The sequence below is a fragment of the Tinamus guttatus genome, unplaced genomic scaffold, assembly GCF_059628265.1.
Source record: "Tinamus guttatus ecotype Peru unplaced genomic scaffold, ASM5962826v1 Tinamus_guttatus_pri_ptg000087l, whole genome shotgun sequence".
Lineage (NCBI taxonomy): Eukaryota > Metazoa > Chordata > Aves > Tinamiformes > Tinamidae > Tinamus > Tinamus guttatus.
This window is the reverse complement of record NW_028288621.1, coordinates 1,090,579-1,097,120: the sequence shown is the minus strand read 5'-3', so window position 1 is coordinate 1,097,120 and position 6,542 is coordinate 1,090,579. Positions and strand designations below refer to the sequence as shown.

General features: G+C 46.5%; 1 protein-coding gene across 1 annotated transcript in view; it reads left to right on the top strand.

Annotated features, from left to right (window-relative positions):
• Positions 1-6,542, top strand: part of LOC148595533 (adenylate cyclase type 10-like) — a 253,341-nt gene that overhangs the window by 33,131 nt on the left and 213,668 nt on the right.

Sequence of the window (6,542 nt, the reverse complement as noted above, 5' to 3'; positions counted from 1 at the left end):
CCAGGACACCCTCATCAATCTCCTGCTCAAAGTCTGCGCAGTTGTGAGGTGTTCCGTCGATGAGGGGTGGTATGTTCAAAATTGGTGAAGGTTTAAGAGCTTGTCCCAGTGCTAATGGGTCTATTTTTACAGGCATCTGTGATTTGGAAACCTTAGTATGCCCTTCAGTTAGCTGCATACTTTCTGCAGCTCCTGTTAGGTAGGCATAGCATTTTGTGGCTGTGTGGTTTGGTTCAATTCCTTCTGGGGGAGCAGTCCCCTTTAGGATTGCTTCTAGTAAATGAAATAGTCCTCTACTTTGCACAGGTTGTCCTTGATGTATTTTCTCAAGCTGTTTAACTGCTTGGACTAAGGATAAAAGTCATTTTTCTCCCATTCAGAATATTGTAGTTCCCTTTCTTTAAATGCAGTCAAGCTAAACAATAAATATCTTTTTGTTCCATCAGGGTCAGCCTCTAAGTAAGTTACAGTAAGTAACAGTAAGTTGCTGTACCTTAGTAACAGTAAGTTATTTACTGTAAGTTACAGTAAGCAACATGTTCAATGAAACCCCATTCAGCTGTAAGAGGCTCATGGGGGTGTTCTGGTCCCAGTGACTCAAATGTTTCTAATTCTTCAGTTGGAGTTTTGACTGACTCTTTGTGTTCTAATTCCCACTTCCAAGGTTTGTCTTTCCTTAAGCGTGAATATAAAGGACGAGCAGTGATAGAAAATCCAGGTAGGTGCTTTCTCCAATATCCTAAATTTCCCATCAATCCTTGCAATTCTTCTCTTGAGCGAGGCATTTGCAGCTCTTCAATTTTTCTTAAGGTATCTGCAGGTAGCTGCATTGCCAGCTATCCACCAAGTCCTAGGAATTTTACCTCTTTGCTTGGTCCCTGGCATTCCTCAGGTGGTACCTCAATATCAGCTTCAAGTAGGATTTGCCATACTGCTGTGGCTGCTTTCCCAACCTTTTCGGGAAAATCACCCCCTATTAGGATGTCATCTATGTACTGGCATATGCATTGGCATATGTATATGCATTATAAAATGTAAATTGTCACATACTACTCTGCCAGGACCAATAACTGAAGGAAATATTATGTCAGACAAATTGATGATGGCAGCAGTACAGCCGCACAGCTTTGAGCAAACCCGATTTTCTCATAAGTTCTTTCATCAAAATGCCTCTTCCTTACGTAAACAACTTGCTCTGTCCTGAGAACAAGCCACAGAAATTGTCAGTGCATGCCCTGATTGTCAATGTGTTACACCAGTAACATCATACACAGGAGTGAACCCTCAATGTTTACGAGCTAATGAATTTTGGCACGGTGATGTTACACACGTATCAGCATTTGGCTGACTGCGTTACGTGCTTGTTAGTGCGGATACCTTCCCAGGGTTTCTGGTAGTCACTGCACATACTGCAGAAAAGGCACGTGATGTGAAATGCCCCTGGTTAAGATGTTTTGCCATATGGGCATTCCGAAAGGAATTAAAACTGATACTGGTCCTGCTTACGTTTCACAAAAATTCTATCTTCCTACAAGACTGGGGTATGCAACACGTTACAGGTACACCGCATTCCCCCACCAGACAAGCCATTGCTGAACGTGTCCATGGGACTCTCAAGGGAGCAGCGCACGCGGCAGCACCGTGAGAGCCCGGGGCGGCCGTCCCGCCTTTCCTGCTGCCCATGAAGCCGGCCCTGAGCGCTGCCCTTCGGGACGCTGCCCGGCACACACGGCTTGCTCCTCCAGCACCAAAGCTGCAACTGGGTGGCTGCAGAAAGCACCTGGCAGCAGAGCCACATCCCTGCAAGGGCAGAGAGCAGCACCCACTGCAGCACATGCAGCCGGGGCTCCTGCCCCACGGGACGCGCCAAACAAGACCTGCTCAGAAATCAGCCCACGACAAGCTCATGCCTGCCTTGACTCACGAAACCACCTCGACGGGGACAACCCAACGGCCACAGGGCACAGAGAGTCCTGCGAGTCGCTCCTGCACCAGGAGGCTTCTGCCTAAAACACTCACATTAAAGCAGGGTGGAAAACAAAAAAACTAAAGGGGATGTTTATTACTTTTTCAATTAAGTGCTTGGGGGTTCACGTAGACACGTGTGCTTTGATTTCCCTAATTCAGCCAGCAACATGGGGAGACTCTAATTTCCTTGTGTGCCATCCTTGTTTGTCCTCCTCCACAGTGCTGGCCAGAGCACAGACAGGAGGAGGTGGAAGGAGCCCAGAAAGGCCCCGCACAGCCCAAAAAGGCCCCTGTGGGTATCAGAGAAGAGCAAGAAGATCCCAGCAGACCCTTCTATCTTCAGGGTTTCGGTATTTGTACAACCTTCTTACCTGGGGTGCCAATAACCCAGTGACCAATCCCGTAGAAGGGCACTCCCTAATTTTCTGCAGGTGACCTCTATACCCCCACATCTCTTTATCTTCACCACGTGATCCTTACTAACCTTTCCTCCTAGCTATTCCCATAATGGTTGGCCTCAGAAAATCCTTTATCCATCAAGCAAAGCAGACAATTGTTTTCATCCTTGGCCATATTAATCTTTCATCTATATATTCCCATACCAGTAGTTTAGCCTTTTCACCCTTTGTTCCTGTCCTAGTCCTAAGCCCCAACTCTTTAGGCCCGTTGCTTGAGCTCTTTACTACCAGCTACTTAGCCCTAGACCTTAAGCCACAAAGCTAGTGCACTAAGCTCTAACCCTTTAGCCCTGGGTCTTAGGTCCTAGTCCTTTAGAACTCAGCCATAGCCCCAAGCCCTTTTTCTTTTAGCTCTAGTCCTTTAGCTCTGACTCTTCAGCATTTAACCCTAGCATTAGTTCTTTAATCCTGGCCCTTGAATTCCAGCAATTGAACCACAGCGCTTTAGCCTTAGCCATTTAGTCCTAGCCCTTTGACCCTAGAACTTTAGCCCTTTGATTCTAGCTTTTTAGCTCTAAAGGCCCCCCCTTCAGCACTAAAGCCCTTCAGCCCTAAAGCCCTAAAAATTACTTGATTCTCATTGAATGTATCCATCTTTAAGGGGGTTCTGCATGTGAGCAAGCTGCATGGCTGCTCATAGCTGCAGTGGGAAGTGAATGTGTCTTGTCTTGCATGCCATGGCATATGCAAACCTCTCTGGTAAAGGAAGGGCTGAGCTGGGCACTGAACGCAAGTCTCCATCCATGTACTCCATGGGGCAGTTTCCTCCAGGGGCTGCAGGTGAAATCTGGAAATGTCCCATCTTTGCTGGTGCTTCCCTTTCCCTCCTTTCAGAAGATAGGAGCAAAGTGCCCACAGTTTCTAGCAGCACTTGGAAAGCCAAAGGAATGCAGTGCTTAGTCTGTGCCGAGAATTGAGGTTAGAGGGGCTGAGACAGCTGCGCTTGCAACCAAATAAAGGTGGAGAGGGAATAGTTGCAGAGAATCAGTGTAGCCTCTCTCATCTTTGCAGAAATCAAGAAATCAGAGACACGGAGGGCTCCAGTTGTGCCTTGGGTTCATAGCCTTGAAGAGCCTCCAGCCCATCGTGACCTATTTTGGCAGAGCCGTTTTGGCAAAGCGTAGGAAAGGGAGAAACCTCTGCCACTGACTGTGGCAACCGTGCTGCATGGCCAAAATCACTTTGTGTGCCCCTCCTGCTGGCAATAACCTTGACCTGTCTGCAAAACCTTTGTCCAAAGCAGAGCAGAGCAAAGGAAAGCAGATAGAGAGCACGCTGCCCTGTGCTGCCCATGGGAGTGAGAGATTTAGGTGCGGGAGGGCAGAACGGTGCCTCTCTTGGTGCCGTCTCCGTGCTGTGCTGGAGGCAGCTTTCCTGCTCTCAACAGAGAAGTGGGTGGTGGCAGGGGGACGAGAAAGAGGAGACCCGACCTGCACAAGCTTGGCTTCCTGCAGTAAAGCTGCGAGGCTGCAGAATGGAGAGGCCTCTCATTTAGGTCCTTTCACCATTTTAGAGCTCTTGTTTGGAAGGTATTCCCGGAGCCTTGACTCATGGCAGCTCCATGAGGCCCTTTTGGGACTGGAATCAACAGATCCTCTTCTGACACCAGCTTGAGAAATCCTACCTATACCCAAGCATCATTGCAGTGTTCTTTTCATCTAACAAGGCTGCTATTTAAACATTCTAACCTTAATTTTAAAAATTAATGCAATTCTGATTAATTTAATCCTGACATATAGAAATCAGTTCTGATATTACAATTCTACCCCTTCTAGTAAGAGTATGTGTTTGTCCTTTGCAGAGTTGGAGATGGACTGGCATTGAATGAAGATCCATTAAGTCTAGCCGCTCCACTAGTAACTAGTATTTTGTGTAATGCTTTTCAGGGCATTTTCTTCTCATTTATGCTCTCATATAATTCACTTTAATCCTCATTGTCATTTGAGCATAGTGTAAAGAGTGGCTTAATTATTCAACTGGAATACCATTCTTCTAGGTGTGGTGGAACATCCCTGTAGCCTCCTCCTCCTTCCCCCAAGAGCTTTCCTAGGAGCAGTTTTTACATAGCTGACAGCCGAGAAGGAATACACACAAGAATTTAACTTGAAAACAACACCAGTCATTTTATTTAGAAAACATAAAGGACTACCTGGAAAGGGAGGGGAATGAAAAAAAAAGAGAGTTTTCCGCAGGTTGCTGAGGCAGCATGACATACAGCAGGAACAACATTGCTACTGTATATTAATACTGTGATAATCAGAGCCAAACAAAACAAGACGCACACAAAAAAAGGAAAGAAAACGGAGTTGCACTGGCTGCCATCACCCCCAACTACCACCAAACAGGAGTGTTGTGCATCTACCCATAGTGTCATTGCTCTGACTAGAAAATGGGACCGAAAATGGGAAAGTACAAGAAACCTCATCATTTCAAGGCCCTTCAGCCCTAAAGCCCTAGGACTTTATCCTGAGCCTTTAATCCCTGTCTTACACTGTTTAGCCCAAACTCCTAACTCTTTATTCTTCTTTATTCCTATCCTTTTAGCCCCAAGCTGTAGCCCTAGCCCTTTCATCCTAGCCCTTTCCCACTGCTTCTTTCATCTTAGCCTATGGGGATCACAGAGGAGCAGGAACAGCCCTGCAGCCCCTTTTAAGCCCAGGGTTTTGGTATTTTCACAACCTTCTCACCCGGGGAGCCAATAACCCAGTGACCAATCCCTGGGAAGGGCACTCCCTAATCTTCTACAGGTGACCTCTATATCCCCACATCTCTTTACTTTCACCAGGTGATCCTTATTAACCTTTCCTCCTAGCTATTCCCATAATTATTGGCCTCAGAAAATCCTTTATCCACCAAGCAAGCAGATAATTGTTTTCATCCTTGGCCATTACAACCTTTAATCTATATATTCCTATACCCACCTTTTTGCCCTTCATTCGTGTCCTAGCCCTTTAGGCCTAAGCCCTAGCCCTTTAGTCCTAGTACTAGAGCTTTTTAACACCAGCCTTTAGCCGTGGTCTTTTAGTTGCAAATCTAGTGCCCTAAGCCCCTTAGCCCTGGGCCTTTGGCCCTAAGATCTTGTTAACCTTAGCCCTTTAGCCATTCCCTACAGCCCTTTACCACAAGGTCTTTTTCCCTAAGCACTACCCCTTTAGCCCCAAGGCCTTTTCCCTGTAATCATAAGCTCTTTAGTCCTAAGTCCTTTAGCCCTCGCACTTTTGCCCTAAGGCCTTCAGTGCTAACTCTTAGCCCTTTAAGCCTTGCCCTTTAGTCCTGAGTCCTAGCCCTTTAGCGCTGGCCCTAAGCCCCTTAGCCCTAAACCCATTTAGTCCCAAGTGCTATCCCTTTAATCCCAGCCATTTAAAGCTAATGTTGAATGGTACCCTTTCAAGTCTAACCCTATAGCTTTTTAGGCATTTAATCCTAGCCCTGTAGCTCTAAGCCCTAGCTTTTTATACCTGGAGCATTTAGCCCTTTCCCTTTAGCCCCAGCCCTTTAATCTTTGCCCTTTAGCCCTATAGCTTGCTATCACTAGCCCTCTATCCCTAAGACCCAACCATTCAGCCCTAGCCCTTTAGCCCTTGGCCCTTTAACTGTTGCCCTTTAATCCTCAACACTAGCACTTTAGCCCAAACCTCTTTAGCCCTAATCTCTTTAGCCCTAGTCCTGTAGTCATAAACCCTTTAATCCCAGCTCCTGAATCCTGGCTTTTGAACCCAAACCCTCAGCCGTTTGGCCCTTCAACCCAAGCCCTTTAGCCCCCACCCTTTATCCCCACTGTTTTTGCCCTGAGCTCTTGCCCTTCGGCCCTATCCCTTTAGGGCAGCATCTACTTCAATGAAGGCAACAAAACACCACCTCTATCTTTATTTGAAATGAGACACCACAAAAAACATCTTTTTTGAAATGAGACACCACACAAACATCTTTATTTGAAATGAGACACGCACTCCAGCACTTCTGCATCTTTATTGCTCAAAAGAACGTACAACTGTGCCATTCTCGCAACCTATTTCACAAATCTAAACTTACCCTATAGACTTAGGAGGATCCTATAGGGATGCTATAAGGCTTAGGGCTCTGAGCCTAACGAGCTAAAGGGCTGACGCCAACAGG